At 32.9% G+C, this 23,629-nt stretch overlaps 1 long non-coding RNA gene across 1 annotated transcript; it reads right to left on the reverse strand.

Annotated features, from left to right (window-relative positions):
- Positions 1-1,620: 1,620 nt before the first annotated feature.
- LOC134255917 (uncharacterized) lies at positions 1,621-7,320 on the reverse strand. The gene is made up of 4 exons (XR_009989632.1): positions 6,995-7,320; positions 5,650-5,719; positions 5,160-5,307; positions 1,621-2,036 (listed from the first exon to the last, which is right to left on the reverse strand). It is a non-coding gene; the product is annotated as an uncharacterized LOC134255917 (long non-coding RNA).
- Between the last annotated feature and the right edge of the window lie 16,309 nt (positions 7,321-23,629).

The following is a 23,629-nucleotide window of genomic DNA, read 5'->3' on the forward strand; positions in this document are numbered from 1 at the left end:
TTTAAAAGGCAGAAAATCGATAGAATAATCCATGTGATAAATTGAGATGTTTTAAAAGCAATTTTTTTTTCGAAGTATTTAATGTATTATCTCGATCTCGTTAGAATTCATATTAATTGTATTCAAGGATACTGAATATTCATTCTTGAAGTTGCGATTTTAAAGTAAACGAGATTATGTTAACTATATTTTTTCCAATGTATTTTTCATTTTTAAATGCACTTTCTGGCTATAACAGAGAGATATCCATTTGTGATTTTAATGAATAAAATGAATAAACCTCATTTAGTATGTACAACAGTGAATCTATAACTTGAATAAACAATTCACAATAGCTCAAACTTATTTTAGTTGATAAATATGATATTTAATTACTAAAAAAAATTATCCAATTTTTCTCATTTAATTACTTATTAAATCTCCAGATCTCAATTAAAATTGAAATATGTTAAAAATAAAGAATACATGTAGTAGAAATGAACGCTATTGAACTTCACGTCTATAAATTACTTTAGGCGGCTGACTTTTTCATATGAATTGTTAGGCCATTATTCACACACTGAGTTGTCCAAGGAATTTTCTGTTATTTCCGTTATTCGCGGCTGATCCCAACTCTTTTTTTTTTATTCATGTTTGCTCCTTCCCTATTTTGTTATGTTTAATGAGCTTTTGAGCTCGAATACTGTTCCTTGTCTTCACAAATTTAATTCATTTGTAATTTAATAATTACATGAAATGTTTAATCTTCGTCGCAAGCCACGACTTTAATGTAGCCATCAAAGTGGTAAAAATTGGATGCATGATGTAAATCCATTGGTTTACAGTGATTAATCCTTGTTAATCTTGAAAAATATAATACTTGTACTGAAATGCCAACTCTGAAATATTACTTTGAACACATACAGGTAAATTAATGAACTCATGGCGTTGCATTTTCTAAATTATACGTTGAATTTAAATATCTTTTTCCGTAAATGGAGAGGAGAGAAAATAACAAACAATGATTGATGTTATAAAAAGACAAACAATACTTATTTGTGAAAAGAACATGGAGAGACTACTTGGAAATTCAGGAGGTGGGATCTAGCACAGGGGGAGTAGGCAACACTTTAAAATTTTGACCGTTCCTATGTATTAATCAAGGGGACGAAACATTCCATAGTCAAAGTTAATACAAAACAAAGGCTTAACAAAGAATATGATACAAATCAGACAATACACGATCCAGTAATAAGTAAATAAATATGCTTATAGGGTCATTACATGTATAACAACTGTAGTATTTTCAAAATGCTACTTTTAAACGAGGCTGATAAAGACCCTGGTAAAAGCCTGCTGTGGCTGCTCTCGAGTAGCAATTAATTTGATAAGTAACAACATGGTGTTAGAATTACAATGGCTGACAATAACTCATTGAGGAAAAAAGTGTGCTTAGAACAAACATTGAAGGCCATAATCCTGCTAAGGATTTAATTGACGATAATTTGTACTTTTCCTAATTCTTGTGATCATTTTCATTCTTTTCATCAATTTTTCCATGTCATATTCTTTGAGAGAAAAAAGTTAACTGCATGTGGAAATCCTGATTAATCTTCTTCAGTCTATAACAGGAGTCAAACGCATTGTAGTAAATTCAATTGAAATAAATCTCAAAATTTAGAGATATGCAATTTGATTTGACAAAATAGCATTTATTCTCTAAATTCGTCAGCAGGATTGACAAAAAGTTTTGCAGTGTTGGTGCTTTTTAATTCCATAAGTACAATAATTGCACTAAATGAAAAATTAAGTGACCAAGTAAATTTACTCGTGGTAAATAACTTTATTAACAAAGTATTGATTCATACTTTCATTTGATATATCTTGTAAATTATATACGGCCTATACATGTAGTCATTTTAAATTTGAGTTAAAATATCTATCCCTGTTTATAAAAAAAATGAATCACCAAGCTTTCATAAGAGGAACACGACCATCAAATGTTCTCATATGAATTAATCCTCTTTCCACGAGACATTCCATTGCATCTCTAACATCTGAAAAGATGAAAGCTATTGAGAAAATGGCAATTGATTTGGAAATCTAAAACTGAAAAAAGTTTATTTCATGAACATTCTTTAAATTCCTTTACTTTTTTCTTCTAAAGGCCAAACAGGAGGCAATTATTTTTTCAAAAAAAAAAAAATAATAATAATAAAATGTAACATTGCATATATATTTGTTTTTTTTAACGACAATAAATAACATATTTCCTTTGATAAACCTTGCTCATTTAAACAATTAATGACACGGTCTTTATTAAAATTTAATTTGCACATTTTCTCCATTAAACAGGTTTACCATAATGTTTTTTCTTCTTTTTTAATTGAAAGCTAAATCAAATTTGGCATTAATTTTTAACATACTTAATATGTTTGATAACAGGTACAGTCATCAATTGAATGTGTTAACAAGGCTTAGTAACTGGAATTTAAATGGTCACTTTCAACATTTAATGACAAAATGTAGATGGGCAATATTGCTCATAGAAAAAAATATTTTATCTCAAGCAAATCAAAATAATAACTAGTGTCAATTTTAACGGGGACCGTTACAGATGTTCCCCAAACGCTCCCCAACTCCCTTTCTTGTGCCTAATTTCTAAATCCATCGAGCCGATTTCGAGAAATCTCGTGCACGAAATCGGTAAAAAAAAATAAAAAACAATAATAATAACTAGAGCAAATCTCGTTGCAAAGCAAAGAGTGGGTCTTCCGTCCTGTTTGACCGGAAGTAGCTTTCATTTTAAACAAAGATGAGAAATAACGCCCAAAAAATGGATGATAATTAATGCAAAAATAAGCCAGATTTGCTAGTTCCGGTTTGACCAGAAGTGATGACGACGGACGGACAATTATATTTTTTGCTCCCCGTGACAAATGTTACCCAAAAACTTGTAAAAACAGTAAAAATACGCATTTTCTGAGTACTTCCGGTTTGATCGAAAGTACGTCGCCGGACGAATTTTGACGATTCCAATTGATCGTGCTTGACATTTTGAACAACTTTGCTTCTTTGGTGTATACAAATTTTCAATACTTTTAAAGATATCGGGAAAAAAATTCTGTCCCCATTAGATCCCTTATTTTAGGGGCCAGCCCCTTTTACGAGATATATTTTGGAAGATCTTATAATTCTACACAAATTTTGTTTTATATGTATTAACAAAATATTTACAAGTAAAAGGATATAATAGAAAAAGAATTAAAAATTTTGAAACTCTTAATATGACTTTTTTTGAGACCATACCGAGCGTTAACGTGCAGTACTTCCGGTGAAAGTTAACAACACATTGCAAATCTACGTATGTTGCTCTATCTTCGCGAAAAGCTTCATCTTCCTGTGATGAGCGGTTTTAAAGAAGAGCGACGGACAAACTGACCTTTAAAAATCACAAAATTGCGAAAATCTTCGAACCGGAGGTGACGTCATCAAAATAAAAAAAACATGCATCAAGATTTTTTAATGTTCTATCAGACCTGAAAGTTCCATAAAAATCTAACCAGCCGTTTTTGAGAAATCGCGTGCACAAAATCAGTAAGAAAAAAAATAATAAGAAAAACAGTGGAAAAGAAACCAACGAATAACAAGAAGGTTTTCCGCTGAAGACGGAAGACCTTAATAAAAGTGAAAAGAAACCTAAGAATAACAAGAAGGTCTTCCGCTGAGGACGGAAGACCTTCACTAGAGCAAAGCCCGTTGCAAAGCAACGAGTAGGTCTTCCGTCCTGTCAGACCGGAAGTAACTTTCATTTTTTCAGAAAAATGAGCGATGACGTTCAAAATGGTTTAAATCCTCCAAATCTATGTTAATTATTGCAAATATAAGCCATTTTTGCTACTTCCAGTTTGACCGGAAGTGACGCTGAAGGACGGAAAATTATGTTTTATGCTTCCAGTGACATATATTACACAAAACATGTCAATAACGGTAAAATATGCATTTTCTGACTACTTCCGGTTTGACCGGAAGGGACGTCTCTGGACGTATTTTGTCGACACCAGTAGATTGCGCATGACATTAAAAACAACTTTTCTTCTTTGACGTATTACAAATTCTTAATACTTTTAAAGATATCAGGAAAAAAATTCTGGCCCCTCTAGATCCCTAAATTTAGGGGTCAGCCCTTTTTTCGATATATCATTTGAAAGATCTTGAAATTCTACACTTCTTTTTTCTATATGATTTAACAAGATATTTGTAGGTAAGAAGTTATCGAAGAAAAGGGGTTAGAAATTTTGAAATTCACCATAGGACTATTATTGGGCCATAGAGAGCGTCGGCGCTTCGTACTTCCGGTGGTTGTGATATACCAAATACACTTCTCCAGAGGTTGCTCTAGCATCACTGAAAATGTCATGCTTCTGTGTGAAGTGCTTTTTTTTCAGAAAACTGCCGAACAAAGTGACCCTCTAAAATTTACTAAATCGCTAAAAACTCCAAACCGGAAGTGACGTCATCAAAAAAAAAATGTATCTAGATTTTTTGATGTTCTATCAAACTGAAAGTTTCATGAAAATCGATAGAGCCGTTTACGAGAAATCGCGTGCACAAAATCGGTAGGAAAAAAACAAAAATAATAAAAATAGTGGAAAAGAAACCTAAGAATAACAGTAAGGTCTTCTGCTGAAGACGGAAGACCCTAAAAACAGTGGAAAAGAAACCGAAGAATAACAAGAAGGTCTTCCGCTGAAGTGGAAAAGAAACCTAAGAATAACAAGAATAATAAGAAACAGAGTAAAAACAATATGTTCCCCAGCTTCGTTTGGGGAACATAATAAGAAACAGAGAAAAAAACATTTGTTCCCCAACTTCGTTTGGGGAGCATAATAATAATAAAAAATGCCGGTTAATAATTTTTTTTCGAAGTAAAAAATGGGAATGAAAAGCAAGATATACTTATTTATTATCTTTCGGGGAATGCACAAATACATTAATATATACTTGAATAATTACAATTTTTTCTTGTGAAATTGATGATAATAAGCTCACACAAAAATTGAAATATTGGAATAAAGGCTTATAAACACTTCTGATGCACATAAGACTTTGTCAACATTCAGTTTACATTTTTTCTTCAAAAAGTAAAATTAAAGAGTTTATCGAATTTAAAAACCTACCTCTATCCTTTTATTTAGATTTTGGAACAGATTGTCTATCCGGGAATAATTTGTATTTTTTGTCTCAATTCTTGAGTTTTCATTTTTCAGTTCTTTTATATAATCGATCCACAGTGTAAATACGTAGAGAGCATCCTGATTAATATTACTGAAATTGAATTATTCAAATGTGTACATTGTAAATAAATTAACGAAAAAATAGTCATATTTATGCAATTTCCTAATATTTAAGAATTAATGTATTTTATCACACTGGTCCTATCCATTTTAAAAAGCTAAAATGTTTGTTTTCGAACAATAAATATATTAAATCAACTTCTTTAATTTCATTAATGAATTTAAACCAGGTAATGCTTTTTATTTTTTGTTCTGTAATGATGTATAATACAGACACCCCCCTTTAAAAAAACAGCATTATTTCTCATATATTTATATTTAAATTGTTAGTCTGAATAATATTTAGTGAATATATTTCCATTTTAATACTTACACGCAGCCAGCGTTTTGAAGATTTTCTTTGATTTGTTTAAATGCCTTTTCAAAGGTTTTGCTTTCCAATACTTATGAAAAAATAGGATTAACTTAATGTCAGTTATGTTAAAGACAAACAAAATAATATGCAAGGCAAAAGACAAACATTTTATAAGTAATGATCAATGACACGATTGATGCAAATTATCCAAATAATCTAATATAAACCATTTTGGTGTTGAAGTTGTTTTTTTTAAGTTCTCCTGTTAAAAGAAGTATGAAAGTAAAATAAAACATTATTATTATTTTTTTTACTCTGAGTTTTCATTGAGCAAATACCCAATCTTCCATAATTATATAATTAAGGTAAGTCACTCCTCAGCTTTTTAGAAAAGTTCACGCAGAACCTCTTACTTAAAAAATATTTATTAAAATTCAATTTTTATAAAACATTTATATTCAAATATGTAATTTTTTTTAACATTCATCGAAAAAACTGCTTAAAAATCTACAAAGAAGCAAGATTTATGAGGGACTATTTCTTGTGGTGGAAGGATATTCAGCAGAAATTTCTGCAAATCTGCACATTTATTAAATTTAATGTCTTGAAACTTTAGCCTCACATACTTTTACTCGGAGAATATTTTCCGTTATGATATTGCAGGAATATTTAATATAGGTCTTAATTTATATTTTTAGAACAAGTTTTACAGCTTCCCTCAACAAACTTTGCCAGGAAATGAAGATATATTAAAGAAGTCAAGATAAAATTTACACAATTTTTGGCCTGAAAATCACATATTTTGACCAATATTTCAAAATTAACATCACTGACCCCAACTTTTTCTTTCATTATTTTAAACTACTCGATACTTGTGACTGATCAGCACTTAACTCCTGAAAAGCTTGATATAAGAAAATATTTTATTGCCTATTTAGTTTTTTAATACCCCAAATATGTTATTTTTAGTGCAAAAAGGTCACACAATAATAAACGCGCATAAATTTGCAAGATTTGTTCAATGATAAATATTATTCAAACCATTTTATGTAAAATAAGATTAAATTTATTAACGTAGTAACATCTGATAAAATAAAATTAGAGATAAAGTAATTTACCAAAGAGTTAATGTTTAAGTGCAAAAAGGTCAACTTAATTGTACCATAGATCTATCAGTAAGATGCACACTGAACCCCTATTTTCTCTGCGATTTTGAGGCATACTATATGAGTACTTAATTAAAATATACTTCCCAAAAAATCCTTCATTTAACAAATTTGACGAGTGACTTACCTTAATAAGAAAAAACGCCAACAAAATTGTCATCAAAGTTTTGCAAATAGTTGCATTAATCTACAAATACCTTTTCTGCTTTTCTTTTTTCTTCTTGCATATCCAAGTAAATGCGATTTATCCACTCACATCTTACAAACTTTCCTTAAAATTTTAAAGTTGCAAGGATCAAATACCAATGCTAAATCTTTATGTCAACGCTACATGTGTAGCTCCCACTTCAACTAAAAATTTAAAGTACATGTATTCTTAATGCAAATACAAATGCCCTCGAGAAATGAAATGTGCAGACGTCTATATCACCGACAAAATGGTCTTTTCATTTTTTGTGGAGTTATTTGATGTGACTGCTAATTTCTTGTTAAAACTAGAAATCGACAGTCTCTAAACATTTCTTCATACCAATTTAAAGGCAGTATATTTCTGAAATTGTAACTTCTAAATACCCGTTCAAGGAGTATCGACATCGGTAAATAATTTAACTTCGGTTGAATCGCGTTATTTGATTGGGTAGAAAAGTAGACAATATCGTACATGTACTATCTGTGTTGACTACGTCACCATGACACGTCAAAAACATGCTAATAAGCTTGATGTTAGATTTACAATAGGTGCAGTTAGAAGGTATTTATGAAGGAGAAAATGTCTTATTTTTTTTTACACCTAATAATAGGAAATTTGATCAGAAGAAATTAATTTAAAAGCTACCAAATTTATACTGGTTTAACCTTGGTAGGGACAGACAATTTTTTTAACAAACCGATTCGCGGTTGATAAGGCATACGTTGCCTCATTCCAGCTTGAACAAAATAATTTGTGTAGATATAAAGGGGGGAGGGCGACTGGGGTTTCCATTGCCTAATATTTCGCGCATCATGATAAAATGAAGCTGTTTTTGAGCAATTTGTTTACTTGATTAAAAAAATGAAGAAATTTCAGAAATAACAGGTTGAAAAATTTAAAAACAATTTTATATAACTGATTTTTAAAACGATTTTTCATTATTTTAGATCGACGTTACATGTATCCTTCAAAAGTATTGAGAGATGCACAAAATAGAAAGTAAGAGGGTGGGTTGAGGGTGGGGGTTAACACGGAATTCAAAAGAAGCCGAGCATAATGGAGGTTCATCCCAGAATAAAGTTGTCTTGTCGAGTTGGATGAAGCAATCACGACAATTTATGCACTTCCATTTTTTTTCAGTAATCAAATTAAGTACAGTATTTACTGGAAGGAAATTTCTTAGGCTGAATAAGGCTAATGCTCAATCCTCAGACATCAGTTCTTTTTAGGTCATATAAGTACAGTGTATGAATTGTTTTTTTTTTTTTAAATAGAGAAATCTTGATTTGTGTAATTTGGAACACAAGTCTTAGGAGTTTCCATTGTCCACCTGGTCAATTAAACAGATTTACCTGTTGTATAATGGAAATTCCCAGGATTTCTGTTTCATCTTACACACATCAACAGTTATCCATTCATACAATGATTGTTAATTTTGAATTTAATAGAAAACAAGAGGCCCACGGGTCTTATAGATCATCTGAGTATCATTCATCTTTCCAACAACTGTATTTGCTTCGTGTTTTAAACAAAAAGCCATGAAAATCACAATTTTGAAACAGACACCATTGTTTATAACAATTATACGCTTAGCATGCTAACTTTGGTTACTTTATACCCAGAGGTAGATCAGAGTAAAAAAGAGAAAATGCATTTCCACTTTAATACACCAGTTGTGCACCTCACCCCACAGGAACCATTGACCAAGGGGCCATATATTTTTAAATTTAGAAAATTTTATCATAAATTTTATTTCATCATGAATGGTTGAATAATACCACAAAGCAGATTTCAAAGGATTAATTTATTTTCAAACTCTCTACCCCCTACCGGTACCCTTGACCCAGGGGCCCTTAAATTGACTATTTTGGATGAGGCACCTTTCTTCAGTATAAAAGTGTTCTTAGATCATTGGAATAATACCTAGGAGCAAAGGAAAACATTTTTAAAGAATCCATGCATATTAACTACATGTTACATGTGACCCCCTGACCCAGACACATCCTTCCTCATCATAATTATGTTCATAGTTCATTGGTTTAATACCCATAAGCAGAGGGGGGAATTTTTAAAGAATTTATGTATTTTCACTATATAATCAATCCGCCCTAACACCAGAACCCTTGACCCTAGGGCCATTAAATTCACAATTTTGGAACAGGCAGCCTTATTCAACAGAACCATGTATTTGGTTAGTTTATCTAATACCAAGGAGCAGAGAAGAATGTTTTCAAAGAATTAATGTATTTTCACTGTGTAATCAATAGAACCTCACCCTAATACCAGAACCCCTGACCCAGGAGCTATGGAATTCACAATTTTAAAAGGGACATATCTGCTCATCATAACTATGTACTTGGTCAATTTGTTTGATACCCAGGAGCAGAGAAGAAGATTTTTTATAGAATTAATGTATTTTCACTAAATAATCAATAGAGCCCGCCCTAACACCAGGACTCCTGACCCTGGGGCCATGAAATTGGTAATTTTGGGTGAGGCAGCCTTACTCAACATAACTTTGTACTTAGTTTATTTAATGCTTAGGAGCAGAGATGAAGATTTTCAAAGAATTAATGCATTTTCAATATATAATCTATTCAACCCCAACCTAGCACTAGAACCCCTGACCCTGGGGCCATGAATTTCACAATTTTGGTAGAGGACTCAGTGCTGATTACAATCATGCCAACAGTTTAACTACTTGGTGTTCAGGAGTAAAGAAAAATATTTTTAAAGATTGCAATAATTTTAGTGGTTTTGGCCCCACCCCTCAGGCCCAAGGGGGACAGGAACCATAAAATTCACAATTTTTGTTCCCCTTTCCCATTTATGCTTTGTGCCAAAATTGGTTGGAATTGGTTGAGCGGTTGCAGAGAAGAAGCTGAAAATGTTCAAATGTTAACACACGACGAACGACGCACGACAAACGACGGCGGACGAAAAAAGATACATGTAGCAAACTTAGGTGACCTAAAAACAATTAAGTTCTTAACATGAAATTGTATTTACCAAAAACTGTTTACTCACTAACTTGCATGAGGTTAAGTTTTTGCTCTTCTTGGTATAAGGTGACTCATCACTAGTATGTCCTCAATAAATGTAAAAATTGAACCCTACATGATTGTAATTCTTATTTCTTAACCATAAAATAACTATTCATTTAAAAACAGCAAAATTTTAAGATGACCAAACTTTGATACCATGAGGAAACATGAGTTTTGCAGTATGTCAAAGGACCGACACTCAACACAAGGAATAAAAAAAAAATTGATATGTTTTCATATAAATTCAGAAAAACCATTCATTGAAACATTTTATATTGTCTACACACAAACTCGCATATGACTAGTTTCAAAGTTGTCGGCTTGATTAATCCCTTGTTTCCTTTTTAGCGAAATGTATTGATTTCCATATATCAAACTAGGTAACGTATTTTGACAGAAAACAAACTACTACGAAATCATTAATTATCGTTGGATTTCAAATTGTGTCCTTTTCGAGGTATGTAGAGACCCTCGAATTTATGACCACCAGAAAGTGCATTACTACTCAACATTTTCCAACCACGAAATCCCCATAAACCAATATTTTTTTTCCTCAAATCTCGAAAATTTGACCCAACGAAATGTGATTTTACAGTAATGCTCCCTCAGAAACAAGTTTCTCAATTATGAGGAATTTTAAAAGCTATTAAAAACGTGGCATAATTAAATATATATCAGAAATGTAGCAAAAACGAAAAACGTGTATACCATGTGAATAATCGTTGGATTAGACAGGTCGATTCACAAGAATGTACAATTCTGACAATTAAACCTGCTTTTATAGTACATGCTTTTTTCTTACATTATTCACCATTACATACCAGGTAATTTATTGTCATTGCAGAAATGTAATTGCACTGTATTGTAATTAACTATCAAAAAGCACATCAAAAATTGCTTTGTGGAAATAAATTATTTATTTTCTTTATTGAACATGATTATTATCTGCGCGTAACATGTTTCTTAATCATTGGGTAATTTAAAAGCCATTAAAACGTGGCAGAATTAAATACATGTCAGAATTTAAGGGGAAAAGGAAGAAAACGTAAAAATCATGTGAATAATGAATGGGTCAGAAAGGTCATTTCAATAATCAAAATGTCTGGGGGAAAAAGAGTAAACAAGGTTATATGACAAAGCATTGAGTTCTTTTTTTTAAACATTATTCTCTATTACATTTACCAGTGTCACTGCATTTGTCTTGTAGTTTATTTTAACAATAAATGAAAAATACATCAAAAGTTGCTTTGTGAAGAGAGGGTTGTCCAAAAGGTTCGTGGACAAATGCTTAATCGTCTAAATGAAGTCCGCAATGGCACACGTGTATGAAAATATTCTAATATAAACCCTGATTTAGCAAACAAACATAAAAGACAATTCACGCTACCATGGTAGGGAAAAATAATTTGTATATGCAAGCCCGACAACCCAGTCTGACATAACCGCCCATTTCAATTTTTGATAAACGCCCCCATTAAGGAGCTGAGCGGTTGGCCCCTAAATATTTCTTTTGCAAATATCTCGGAAACGAAAAAGAATCTCTGAATAGCTGTTGAACCAAAAGTGTTCCAGATCCTGAGCGCTTTAAGGTAAGATTAATAGAAAGGGGCACTCAAATTTAGGGGCCGATAGGGGCCGAACGTCTTTAATCGATAACTCTTTAACAGTCAATATTTTGTTATACATTACTGAAAAAAAAATAATTATCTCAACGATCTACAACTATATATTATGATTTTTATATCGTATGTTACATAAAAAGGGGCCATAAGGGGCCGGAATGCTACATCTTTGACGCTTTATATCTCGAAAGTGGGAAAGAGTTTCTTAAGTATTATTGAACAAAAGATGTTCAAAATAATGTTCTGGACAATATGCAACCATTCGTTTTTTTATAAACGTCCGCATTAAGGAGTTAAGGGTCGGCCCCTAAAATATATCTTTTGCAAATATCTTGGAAACGAAAAAAAATATCTGAATAGTTGTTGAACAAAAAGTGTTCAAAATCCTGAGAGCTTTAAGATAATATGAAGAGAAAAGGGCTGATCCCTCATATTAGGGATCAAAAGTCGAATTTATGTCTTTAATGTTCAATATCTTTTTACGATTTATTGGGGCAAAATCGTTCTTTTTAACAATCTTTATCATTATTTCTGAATGAAAATCTCAATTAAAATCTGATGCCATCTCATCAAAAGTCGGACATGGAAGACCCACTCGTTGCTCGCAACGAGATCGTGTCTAGTTATACTTATATTTGTTTACACAATATGTACCTGTTACCACATCATGGGTTCTCCTTATGATTTGTCCTTCTGATGTTCAGTAAATACATATAATGGAAATAATAGCATTTATGTCGAAACTGTTTTCCTTTTAATTATTTAACCTGTATCGTTCCCCTGATTATTATGCCTTCTTTTCACGGAGAGAATCATCAGTGCCTCGGCCAATGAAATCATGGACACTTAATGTATTTACAGTCATTGTTCCATTTGAATATTCTGCAGCTGCGTCAAAACTGTGAATTTTATATGACTGTTTGATTCTGCAACTTTATTTATCCTGGTTACACTAGAGTTATTGTTAAAACTTGCCTGATGGTGTAACCTGTTTATGCAGAATTTATGGCGGTGTAATCCTCGATGGTTGAATCATTGGAAATATTGACAATCTGGGGATGAGCAAGATATGTATATATGGATGCGATTTCTGATATAAAAAATGAGTCGATCAAAGGAAATTATGCCATTCCGCTTATTATAGAAAAGATACAAAAGTAAATTATGATTATTATCTTTTACCATCAAATTATGTATATTTACTGCGTAATTTAACAGAAAGGTAATATATCTTAATGGGTGGATAGAAAGTATACCACATCAAGTTACCGACTTCAATAACCGGAACAAGAAAAAAAAGATGAAAGGCAAACAATGCGAACGAAATGTCAATAGTGCAACACACGTGAAAGCGAACGATGAAAGAATGAATGCACTTAGTGTACAAAAAGTGGCACACGGTAAATTGCGCAAAAATAAAGTATAGAAAGTAGCCTACATGTAATGAGATTAATAAAGCAATTCTTCTAGGTCTTAATCGCAACTTTGCAAAATTACAGGAATTAAAAGTAAGTAAAACTAAAGAACGAGGCTGTGTTTTGTAAGAGGGGTCACTGCAATTCATGAATTTCCATTGTTATTCAAAGATATTCCGATCTATAAAGCTGGAATACATGGTGAGCGCATTCTTGCCCAAATTTCACAAAAGGACAGAAGGTGTAGAACTGTTGGAAATACAATATATTTAAAGGAGAATTTTGGGCAAGCCTGCGCTCGGGGTAAACATTTTGAAAAAAGGTACAAAACGCCGACCGTTTTCTTCGCTATTTACGGGTATTTACATGTCATTGACCTCATTGTGACCTGTTTAGTACTCCAATATATCATATGTGATTTGTAGACTCAGGTAACTTTGTAAATACAAAAATCAATAAATCACGTGGCTCTAGCTCCGACTGATAACATTGCATAGAAATTCGACCAACTTATACCGTTACATGTACATTTTCAATTAATCAACATCGAATTCTTTTTTTCGGCTTAGTATTTTTATAGGGTAATGGAATATAAATTTGGACAAAATGTAATGATATTTTATTTTAGTCCTTGGATTTAAGGGGCTCGTTTGGAGGGTCCAAGAATTTAAAAGAGATTTAGTCCCAATCGTTGCAAAACCATCATTTCCTAAATGTGTTTTTTACTGTAAAAATATATGCACAGAGGGTATAGAAGTACGTAGATGGTTTAACACTGGAATGCTTTCTGGGACACCTCCCCCCAGAAAAAAGCAAGCAAACAAACAAAAAAAACAATCACACATACAATAAATAAAGTTGTTTTAGTAATAAAATATCACCACATGTAGCATCGCAATAAAAAAAATTCTGTATTAATTTTATATGTACTAAGTATTTACTGTACTTTTTGTAGAGAGAGAAAGAGGAGAGAGAGAGAGAGAGAGAGAGAGAGAGAGAGAGAGAGAGAGAGAGAGAGAGAGAGTTTGATATTTTGATAAATTCGATACGGCACTAATCTTTTAGAAAATACAGAAGAAGTTTTTTTCTTTAATTGGATTTTATTCCGTTTTTATTTACAAACTTGTAGGCTTCCTTTATCAGTTTATTTTAAGTGTTAAATTTTAACCTAGAAACGACAAAAAATTGAGGGAAAAATCTGGATTTAGGGAGGGAGTACATGTACATCCCCGCGCAAGATCACCCAGCGCCCCCCCCCCCTCAAAAAACAAAAAAAACAAACAACAAAAAACTGGCATAAAGCTTGAGAAGTTCTTTGTATTTACTTTTATGCATATTTTGTAGCCATTATAACTAGCTATTACATGTTTTCAATCGATCGATAAAAGGCCCCGCCTACTCCGAATATTAATGTGACACAATTTAAACTCAACTCGGACAAGCACAACATTCCGGAATTAACATCCACTAGAGGGCTTTTTTAATTACCTGAAATAAAACTAAAGCGCCGTTTTCAATGAAAATCTTTGCAAGTAATGTACCACACTATTAACAAAATATCGGTTAGGTGTAAAATTATTAATATTTGATTTATTCGATAAAGTTAGAGGGGTCCTAAAAAGGGGCCACGGCACTATGCTTAAGTGGAAACATTCTTTCAAGTACAGCTGATAGTATACATCTGATATTAACCCCCTTCCCTGCAGTCACGCATTTTAACGCATATACCATGTCCTATTTCTAACGAAGAATCACGCATATACCGTTTCCCAGCAATCACGCATTTTCAAGTACTTTAAAAAGTTTATTTAATTTTTAATTTATCGCCAAATTCCTTCTATTTTATGCTTGCTAAAGTCAAATAAATAATAAAAGTTATTTTCTTATTAAAATATTACGTAATAATTTGTTTTACGCTAAGTTTTAAAGAAACTTGTACCACGCAATAAAGTGCTTGCGGGGAAATGGTAAAATCACATTTCTACCACGTAAACATTAAGTGTATGTTGCATAACAATTCAGTAAGTTGTAAAGAGTTAAAGTACATGTATACTTAATTTATGAGGAATTCTATAATTTGCTAAAATCTCAAAGAGAATGAAATGATTTGCAAATCAAATAATGTAGCATACATACTAAAGTGGCCAAAAAGGATCATTTTCTCGTACATGTAGCATAACACATTTCAAAACGAGAGGGTCTTTGCGCCACTTTTTGATATTTTATTCACAAGTTTTGCATAAACATTTAAATGTTAAAAAGACATGGAGCAAAGATCCACAATCTTTAAAATTGCACCTTTCTGACAAAACAATCATCTTATCCAAAATGATAACTTCAAATTGAAGTCCATTCAGTCAAGGGTCTTATCACTGTACGCTTAAGGACTTTAAGCACATTTGAAATCATGAAGCTTTCAATAAGTCTGTAACATCAAAACGTCTGACTTTTCTGACTTTTCCCAAGTATTTCTCGCAGTTTATTGAAACAAAGATCTTTGATATCATAAAAAATTGCTTTATCTTTAAAAAAGCATTTCGAAATTTTTCACACGTTTTGATTGGTATTGAATAGTATTACTTCGTTAGAATAATTCTTGATTGGTATTGAATAGTATTACTTCGTTAGAATAATTCTTATTCTACACATTTGTACTATTGATTAAGCCGGGATTTCTTGTTGATTCGGTATGTCGGAAAGTCGGTATTTTGAAGTTAAAATGACCTTGGTAACAAATGGAGGCTAACCTGTTTCATTTCAATACTTAGGCTTCAGGATACGAGGTTCATTGCGTGCGTGACGGGAAAAGAAAGGATTCTTATCACCCCTCCCCAAGCACTGATCCCACCTCTGGTATATCCATGGAGCGGTGTAATGCTGTCTGCAAACTTATATTGTTTGACGTCTTGTTTGAGGCCTTTTTCCATTTGACAAAACGCCACACACTTGTTAAAGTTTGTCTTTCTTTTAGTCAAACGGACATTCCCAAATAAAAATTTAAGGAATACCTGAACAAATAAGAAAACAAACATAAACATATGCATCCTTTTAGCAGTAAAATAAATCGAATAAAAATAAAATAATCGAAAAAAAGACTTGTTCTAATAATTTAAAGCTACGTTATTGCAATCAACGTTAAAGTCCTTCAGGGATTTTCTTACACGTTGGTTAATCGATTTGCTGTGCAATTTTTTAAAAATTAATTTAGTAACGGAACAATCATTGCAAAAGCTGACTGAAGTTATCATACTTATTGTTAGACCATTATTTATACTCTGAATTTTCGACGGATTTTCCCGCTATTTCCCTATCATTCGGCGGGTGTGACCGATCAGCAGGGGTTGCTCATCCCTCCATGGCACCTGATCCCATGTCCGATGTGTAAAAGATTCGCGTTTGCTCTGTTCCAAAATTTGCAAAATTTGTGTTTAATGGACTTCTGAGGTTTAATACTGTTTATTAATTCCATATATTATATAAGAAGATTATTTTCGTAGTTTTCAGTGGCTGAAAGTACGTGCGTGTTATTCTTCCTTTTCTGATATCTATGCAAAAGCGCGTCCGCGGAAAATATCACACGACACGCCGTTCGGTTGCACAAAAGTTGCGTGGAACGTGACGTCATGATATAGGAAGCGTGTTTAAACCAATGTGACGTAATGACAGCCGAGTCTGTTTAGTTAGGACTGTGTCAGTGCATTCAATTTGAGTGAATTGTATATAATATAACTATTATGTACTTCAGTGAACGGTCAATATGTGGTTATAAGGAATCAGGGAAGTTGATATTGACCGAAGACACAGAAGTGATAGCGACCGAGCCTGCGAGTTCGATATCATTTTCTGTGTCTTCGGTCAATATCAATTGCTACGAGTCCTTATAACTCCATATCGACCTACAATGAAGTCCATAACTGTATAATATTTCATGCCTATAACGTTTTAATACAATAATTTTGGCTATTTTTGAAGTAGCCACATATATAAATAAATTTCAAGAAAACATTGATACAAATAAATTATTGACCCATTGAAATAAAGTGACTTCGCAGAAAACATTTAAAAAAAGTCCAAAAATTCCAAAAATTAAATAAAAAGCTATCGATTTAGGAGTTGCACGGCAGATGCACATTTGATTTATCTTGGCGACGGTATAATTGACAACAAATTGTTAAATTCTTACCTTTCGCAAATTTATAATGCGTAGTTTTACACAATTAAAGAAGTGAACTGATAATATATAGTCATAAATCTTTACCACGAATATATATTACGTTGTGTGTCAAAATAATGCATATTACCTATTTTTAAAATCATTTACTTTTTAGATAAATATCTAGAATTTTAATTTACCTTGTAAAATTATGGAAGTTTCAATCAAGAAAGGAATATCTTAGAATTGGGTGGTTTATTTTTCATTAATGGGTTTATTAGGCTCCAGTATGATAATGGAATCGTAAAGCTGACTGGAAAATTGGTGTACGTTTTATGTGGATGGGAATTCTCAATTTAACTTTCTAGAGAAAAAAATCAAACCTTTCAAATTATTCAGATATCAAATGAAATTTACAATTTAAAAAAAGAACATATAAACAGCATTTTTGACTGGCATGAATTGAATGTATTCAAAAAACAGTGTTTTTTTTTTTTTTTTTTTTTTTTGAAAAAAGCGGAAACGTTTAAGTCTTAATTCTGCTTACGTTAGACTTTCTTGACAAAGTTCGGCACTAGACCTCTGGGGGAAAGGGGGGGGGGCATAAAAGTTAGACGAGCTCACTTTTGATCTCACTCACATTTCCACGTTTAATTCCTTTTGGAAAAATTGAGTCTAAATTCAAAAGTCAGCTCGTCTAAGTTCCGTGGCTCCCAGGTCAGAGTTAATGAAACAGATCTGATCTCAAATACACTGAGCCAAACTTCTAAGTGTTCACCTAACAATTTTTAAGTTTTTAAGAACAAATGCATACAATAAATAATTTCTTAAAATCATGGTTAATGATGCATATTTCAGTTCGATGTTGCGTTCATTTCATGTACATGTAAGTATCTCGTCAGAATTTTAAGCAAAGTGTCAAGGAAATGATGTACCCTCAAAATGAAAATTCACACAAAATAATCTCTATGGAGTAAGACCTCGCTATAATTACTACAAAACATCCTTTACTATTGGATACCATGTACCCCTGAATGGGAGACTGACCCATCTGCTGCCACACCTAATGCATAGATCTTTCCAAACCGTTGAAATTGTGTGTAGGGGGGGGGCTTGACATTTCTTAAAAAATCCCAAATGTGTTCAATGAGATTCAGATCTGGGGATTTGACAGTGCATCATCACAAAGAGACCTTTTGGTCAATATCCTTGGCCGTTTAGCACGTAAGTGCACCGCTTTAAGGAAGATTAAGACTGCTTGGATGATATTGGACTGCCACGAGCACTGATTTCTTATCATTTTCATAAGATTGATACATGTATTGTTTGTTTTCATGTTTATAAGATTGGTTCAGGACAATTTAACCTGGTGTGACGCGAAATCTTGGCCTCAGACGAAGATCAAGGTCACTTTCGGTGTGGTTAAATTTTAAAGCCAAAAAATCCAAAGCTTTCAAATTGCGATAAATTGGCGATGAAAATGACGCACAGCCTGTAGAAAAATGTGTTTAAATTGGTTTTGATACTGTTTGTTAATTTTTAAAAGCAATATCGAAAACAATTAAAAATTAAAATAAAAGTAAGGTAAACGTGGTGAAAAGATGATCCAGATACCAACATTCCAATGGCTCTCCCTTCTTTCTCAAAGGTCATTTTGCCAATAATTAATGTTTTTTAGTGAAACGAGTTTTTAAAATTTGATAATAGTCACAAAAAGATGCTAATTACACAAAACACATGCCGCAAAGTACAGATTTATTGTTTTTAAGCTTCGTCACGGACCATTGGTTTTCATCGGTGATATTTGATTTTCTGTCAATAATTGTTGAGAAGACTCATTTGTTGTAATAATTTCAAAATATCGTACCATTCTATCGAGTAGTTTGTAAATAAATACATTTATCAGAGTGAATACTCAGAAGTTTTGTTAAGTGTATATCAATTGTAGGGTAGGTTTTGGCATGTAAAGGAACTACTGTGGTCCAGAGTACAAGTTAACGACTACATTTGATGACCTTTCTTTCACATGTATAAAATGATGTTTTACTTGAATAATTATTTCCAGACTATATCAAAAAATCAATTTGTCTCAGTCTATTTTTAATCGAAGTTATCCTAGTAAAATATGTAGTGAAAGTAGGATTCAGAAAGAATACTATAATTATATATATAAACCCTTAACCATTACCAACATCAGTGTCATGAAATGAGATTAAAAGACACAAACAGCTGATCTAGGAAAAAAAATAAAAAAGCATTTTCCTAAATATATATCTAAAACGTGATTAGCTTATGTAGACAATTTTATTTGTGTGTCTAAATTTGCACATCACCAGGAAATTCCGAATTCTTTATTTTTTTCGGGAATTTCCACACTTTTACATTTAGATTTTGGCCATATCTTGAATATAAAGACGAGCAGTTTGTTAGCGCAATTCCTCATAAACCGCTGCACACAATTTCGTCAAACTTTGCATATATTTAGGACACAATGTGCATAGATGTGCATATAACAAGAAAATTACGATTCCTTTATTTTTTTCTGGGAATTTCAGGACTTCGACTTTTGGGGGAGCGTGGGGCATGTTTTCGTTCATTGTGCATAAAATTATAAATAACTTTAAATCATATTATATTAGGTCTAATAAAGCCAATACACAGTATTTATTTGATAATAATTAATCATAAAGAAATCAATCTGTTTCAGACGTTTCCTTAAATTATTTTTATGAGAGTGTTAATATGCATGTTTTATTACAACCCCCCCCCCCTCCTATCACAGGAAAATATCTTCAAAAGGTGAATGATTCGTAATAATGCATGCTTTATTATAAATTTAATGAAGTTAAACCATGTAATCATAAATTCTATTTGCAACATTTACAGACAAGAGTAATGTTTAGTTTTGAAAAAAATCACTTGCATTTTTTGATCAATTAACCCCACTGAGCTTTCAACCTTTGATATTTTCCCTGAGCAAATAAAATGATCGGCATGGGCCACGTGTGTCCAAGCATCTTTTACTGTTGAGTTAGCAATGGCTTACTGAGATGCATTTTTCAAAAAAGTAAAATAGGATAATTCTTTCGACATGTGCACATCCCTGTAACGATAGCAGTATATTCAGGTAAATGTTTTATCACTGCGTTTGACGCGTTTTCTCGACCTGCATGGAATTCTGTGTAATGAATGTATTCCGTGTTAGTGTATTTTCTATATTGCAGCAAATGCATTCAAAAATAATTTAATTCTCGGTATAGTTCTATTGTTTGGTTGAATTCTTACTTTTCAAACATGTATTTGGTCAGTTTATCCAGTTTATGGACTTCTAAAAACTATGCTATCGGAGATGTGTACATGTCGACAGCCAGGCTAGAAAATCACTCAAGTGAAACAATTCTACAAGGCTATATATAGCAGGTACAGGTGGCCAAAAATCTTCGATAAATCTGGCGGAATTGAAGAAATATGGCGGACAAGGGCGTACAGGAATGTAGTAAGTCCTACAAAGATGAAAACTGATGCTTTTTAAGAGTTCATATCAGCTTTAACTTGAAAGTCTGTCTCTCCTCCTCACTTTGGAATCTGACTCGTTTAGTTTAAGGGGATATAACTTCGTAATTGGACGGTTTGATAAAGTTCCATTACTAAAATGTAAGACAGCTGATCTTGTGAGTCCATCTCGGCCAGTTATGAGATCTACCATTACAGAAAGTTTCCAATTGATGCGTTTTGTAAGATCATCATGGGCTTCGACGAGGTTTCCAATTTTGATTTTGTTGCATGTAGTTCCTGTCCTTCGGATTCGGTGATACTGTCTTCTGTTGTCAAGTCTGTTGTATGTCCCTCTGCCTCTTTGTATGTGACCACTGTTCTCCCTATGTCTTACTTCACTTGGTTCTTCCCTCATTCTATTACTACACAGGTGTCTGTTTTCTTCGCTCTCCAAGTCTTCATACTTCTCACTGCTGAGTTCATGTAATACAGTACAGAAGCCCACCTTCTGTTGCGGTGCATGCACTGCCATCTTCCCATCAAAAACTTTCTCAAATCTGGGATTTCTCTGAGGATTTCTTGACATCATTCTGCTTGTACCAGCGTGACTTTGATGTGACCTTGAAATTAGAAATATATTGTGCTCAGTACTAGTCATTCCTTTATCGTCTTCATATATCTGTCTCAAAAATTTTGAAACAAATATGCCTCTGGGAGGAACATCGTAAATCTGGTTTTCAAATTGTATCATAGGATGTGCATTCCCCATCAGTCCTGTTAGGTGGATAGGTCCAGATATCAGATATCCAACCTTTAATCCTACTGCGGTGGGTCCATTTCCTCGGATGATTTTGTCCCCTACTATGCTCCAATAGATGTCCGAACCAATGAGCATTGAAATATGGAACTGTTCCTGTGCGCTAACCGGGTGTGCCAATTTTAATTCTCTAAGGTATGCAAGTTTTTGATATTGACGCGTGATCTGTTTGAGATTGGAGCTGCAATCTTTGGAATAATGATGACCTCTATTGGAATTTTGTCTCCAGTTTGTGTTTCTAGCTGTACCGTTGCTTTCTCAAGATGATGATTTTCACTATTCTTGTCTCCAAATGCTGAAATTCTTAGGGTAACGGATCCATTTGATATAATATCAAGTTTCTGTGCTAGCTCATCAGTAATAAATGAATTTTGAGCCCTTCATCAAGCAATATACTACAGCTGATTTCTTGATTTCCATACCAAATTGGTGTCACAGCAGTTTTCATTAGCACTTCTGTGTTGGCTGTCACCTGTGTTGAAGAGTGAAGATGGAATGACAGCTCTCGTAGACGTGGTTGATTCGAGTGTGTGCTCTCAGACTTTGTGACAGCTCTCTCTGGGGAACTTCTAGATAATTGCGAATTTTTGCAGATACTTGTATGATGAGACTTCTTACAATTACTGCATTTGAAATTTGATTGGTCATTCACTTACTTTGTGATTTCCGAAGCAATTGAAGCACACTCTCTTCTGTTTGGTGATTGATATTTTCTTATCGTAGTCTTGACCATTATGGCATTTGATTGGTGAATGATTTCCATTGCAGAATAAGCATTGCTTCACATAATTTTCCTGCTTGTTGCTCCTTTTATGACTTGACCCAGCAACAAAGTTAGCTGTTGGAATGAATTCCTGGGTTTCCTGTTCTGTTTGCATGGACTGTCCGGTGTAACGACGAAAAGTGACCCTCTTAGAAAATTGACCGGGGGTCATTCACCCCCGGTCAATACTCTACGTAGAAAAATGACCCACTTTTCTGTAGAAATTATGGCCTTAGGGTCGTTTTTCTCCGTGTGCATTGTAGAAAAATGAACCCGTAGAATAATGACTCCTTTTCATTTTTTTTTATGCAAAAACATTCGTTTTGGTAGGTATATTCTTGTTAGGGAAATGTATACGGGTAATATCAAGCTGCCTCATGCTTTGAAGTGTTATTTCTGAAAGCTTTTAAGCCTAGATAACGAAATCAAAGCTATACAATACCTTACATTAATAATACAAACTGTTTTATCCCCATTCCACGAAAACAATATTAAAATATTCTAACTAAAGGCTATATTAGAACAAAGATACGCTCATTCATAGAAACGTTTATTACATTTTATACAGTAAGTTTTCACAGTTGTCATTTTAATCTTTAGAAAAGGTTATTTTCTAGCTGATGTCAGAAAAAAGTTTCCATAATTAATTAATTATAAATCTCTTTGATTTTACGCGGATAAATAATTTGCACAAATCAAAATAAAGTTTTATTTTTCAAAAGTGTAACGTTTTCGATGAAAAAGATATTACTAATGTTATACTTATGCCCCCGTAAACGAAGTTTCGGGGTGTATAGTTCTTTACCTGTCCGTCCGTCTGTTTCTGTACTTGACTGCATTAATCTTGCCCATATCTTTAAACTTGGTGGGACCATGGCTTTCATATTTCACAGTTGTATTTTTATGCAAGGTCCCTTTTTTGTGTACAACCAACTTTGACCTTATGACATTGACCTTGGAGTTTGAGACACTTTTACCCCAAAATTCCACACGTTTACGTTAGCATTAACTTTTGGGCGGTATGTGCTAGGACTTTATATCGAAGTAATGACATGATAGACTAACAGAGTTCATTAATTTGCAAAAGTAATGTCTATAAAATCTCAGAAGAAAGGGGGTGTAAAAGCACCATTGGTCAAGTGTCTGTGGGCTAAAAAGTGTTGAAAAGGGAAGTATTTTTTTTTTAATTTATAGATATGTCTGAAGGTTCAACTGTTATTTAATAAGATGTAAATTTTTGCCAGTTTTGGAGGACTTTTTAATATCATCATAAGAACGATAAAATTTTTATCCCGAAAAAGCATTTTTAGATACCAATGTTTATTAACATGAT

This window comes from Saccostrea cucullata, unplaced genomic scaffold (genome assembly GCF_032062105.1).
Source record: "Saccostrea cucullata isolate Sc308-1 unplaced genomic scaffold, CSIRO_AGI_Scuc_v1 ctg2211, whole genome shotgun sequence".
Taxonomy (NCBI): Eukaryota; Metazoa; Mollusca; class Bivalvia; order Ostreida; family Ostreidae; genus Saccostrea; species Saccostrea cuccullata.